This window comes from Megalopta genalis, unplaced genomic scaffold (genome assembly GCF_051020955.1).
Source record: "Megalopta genalis isolate 19385.01 unplaced genomic scaffold, iyMegGena1_principal scaffold0055, whole genome shotgun sequence".
NCBI classification, from domain to species: domain Eukaryota; kingdom Metazoa; phylum Arthropoda; class Insecta; order Hymenoptera; family Halictidae; genus Megalopta; species Megalopta genalis.
Genome location: NW_027476124.1, coordinates 177,501 through 180,000, shown reverse-complemented (window position 1 = coordinate 180,000; position 2,500 = coordinate 177,501). Strand labels below are relative to the sequence as shown.

At 51.7% G+C, this 2,500-nt stretch overlaps 1 pseudogene; it reads right to left on the bottom strand.

Annotated features, from left to right (window-relative positions):
- Positions 1 to 2,500, bottom strand: part of LOC143261541 (large subunit ribosomal RNA) — a 7,912-nt pseudogene that overhangs the window by 3,434 nt on the left and 1,978 nt on the right.

Here is a 2,500-nt window from a genome sequence, read left to right as displayed (position 1 = left end):
GGGCGATTCTAAGACGGTGGACCGAAGTCGCCTGTGCCGTTGCGACTCAGTGCTCGTTTCATCGTCAGGTACTAGGCTACTCAGAAGCAGTCCAGTAGTGTCCTGCCATGTCATTGTGTGTGTGTTGTTATGTATAAGGTTGCTGCAAGCTTTAGCGGCGTGGACTTTCCTGGTTTGTAGTCTGTAGACTATTCCCCAGGGGTCCTTGTTCCCCTCAGCTGTCACGAAGGAGTGCCAGCTGAGGAGTTTCGCCTTTCTAACGCATGCATGGTACCTGTTTCTCGTTTGCTTGTATTGTGTGGTTAGCTGCTGTAGCTGTGTTGGGTTTCTGGTGTTCTGACACTGCCTCCTAAGCCTTCGGACCTTCTTCTTCAAACTGTCCAGTTCAGCACTCCACCAGGGGACCGACTTGGCGAAGCAGGTCTTCCTGGGGATTGCCGCCTCGCAGGCGCGAGCTATCCTGCTCTCGATCTCCTCAGCGAGCCTGTTGGCGTCACCGTCGCACAATGCAGCCGTTTCCTGTGCAAGTCGGGAATCCGCGAGTAGAGCTCTTTCAAACTTCTCCCAGTTAGCTCTTTTCAGGTTATACCTGTTCGACGCGAAACTGGGAGCGCAAGATGAGGTATTTTCTATGGACATTGTGATCAAATTGTGGTCGCTTGCGGTTTGGTTGTCCAGAATCTTCCATCGATGCACCCTGTTAGCCAGCGGGCCGGCAGCCAGGGACACGTCGATGTTAGATTTACCTCTGTTATTGTCGAAAGTCCATAGGCTGGACGGCCTATTTGCGATTAGAAGGTTGTGGTGGGAGATTAGCTCCTCCACGGCTTCTCCTCTGATATCCGTGTCTGCATTGTGCCACAGTGTCGACTTGGCGTTCACGTCGGCGAGGACAAAGACGCTCCTGCCCCTGCCCCGAAGACTGGACAGTATTTTATCCAAGTGGTCGATGTACCCGGTGATGGAGTCCGAGCACTGGAAGTAGGCGCACACGACATAGAAGCTTAGATCCCCTGCAGTAAGCTCCGCGCAGGTGAAGTGCGTGTTACACAGGTGCTCGAGCTTCAATGCCGTGATCGCCGGATTGCAGACGACTAGGGCGCTTTTGATTTTATTTCTGGAAACATTGTTAGAAAACGGTTTATCATCTATTATTAGTTGCATGCTCATGCCCATGGTGTTCGGGTGTTTGGTGTTGTAGTGCAAATATGGCTCCTGGATCGCTAAGACATCTAGCTTCTTCTTCGAAACTATCAGTCTTAGCTCATCCATGGCCGTTTTGCAGTTATTTGCGTTAATTTGCGCAAGTGTAATATCTGGGATGCGAACCCTACCGTGTTGCTGTGTGTTCCCTCCAGTGATTCCTGCGATTCTAAGCGGTAAGGGCTTACTTACCATAATCAATCTTAGATTTAAGCACCTCTGTTGCATGGCAGTAGGCTGGGCAGTCCTTGGATCTGGAGGAGTGGTTATGTGGCCGCTTGACTCTCTTACAATTCGCGCAAGCAGGGCTAGTAGATAGGGACAGATGGGAATCTCGTTAATCCATTCATGCGCGTCACTAATTAGATGACGAGGCATTTGGCTACCTTAAGAGAGTCATAGTTACTCCCGCCGTTTACCCGCGCTTTTTTGAATTTCTTCACGTTGACATTCAGAGCACTGGGCAGAAATCACATTGCGTCAACACCCGTGGGGGCCATCGCAATGCTTTGTTTTAATTAGACAGTCGGATTCCCCTAGTCCGTGCCAGTTCTGAGCTGAGCGTTGAATGGCGGCCGAAGAGGACGACCGCACCGATGGGAAACGCCACGGAAGCCTCGCAGCAAGGAAGATCCGCGGGAGGCCAAGGCACGGGACCGAGCTCGGATCCCAGCCACGAGAGCCGTTCACCTCGCCCAGGCCCGGCACGTCAGCCAGACCCGCTTCCCGACCAAGCCCGACACGCCCCGCTCCTCAGAGCCAATCCTTATCCCGAAGTTACGGATCCAATTTGCCGACTTCCCTTACCTACATTAATCTATCGACTAGAGGCTCTTTACCTTGGAGACCTGCTGCGGATATGGGTACGAACCGGCGCGACACCTCCACGTGGCCCTCTCCTGGATTTTCAAGGTCCGAGGGGATGATCCGGACACCGCCGCAACTGCGGTGCTCTTCGCGTTCCAAACCCTATCTCCCTGCTAGAGGTTTCCAGGGAACTCGAACGCTTATACAGAAAAGAAAACTCTCCCCGGATCTCCCGACGGCGTCTCCAGGTCATTTTGGGTTACCCCGACGAACACTCTTACGAGGGCCCGAATGGTATGCGGTTCCGCTGCCGGGTTCCGGAATAGAAACCGGATTCCCTTTCGCCCAATGGGTGTTTTTTGTGCATGTATATAATAACAAAATATGCTGCGATTTATATAATAATAAAAAAAATAATAAAATAGCTGCGTTTTTTTTACAAGTGTTTAACGTCTTAGGACACCTCATCTACATAGGATTTCTCTTAGGG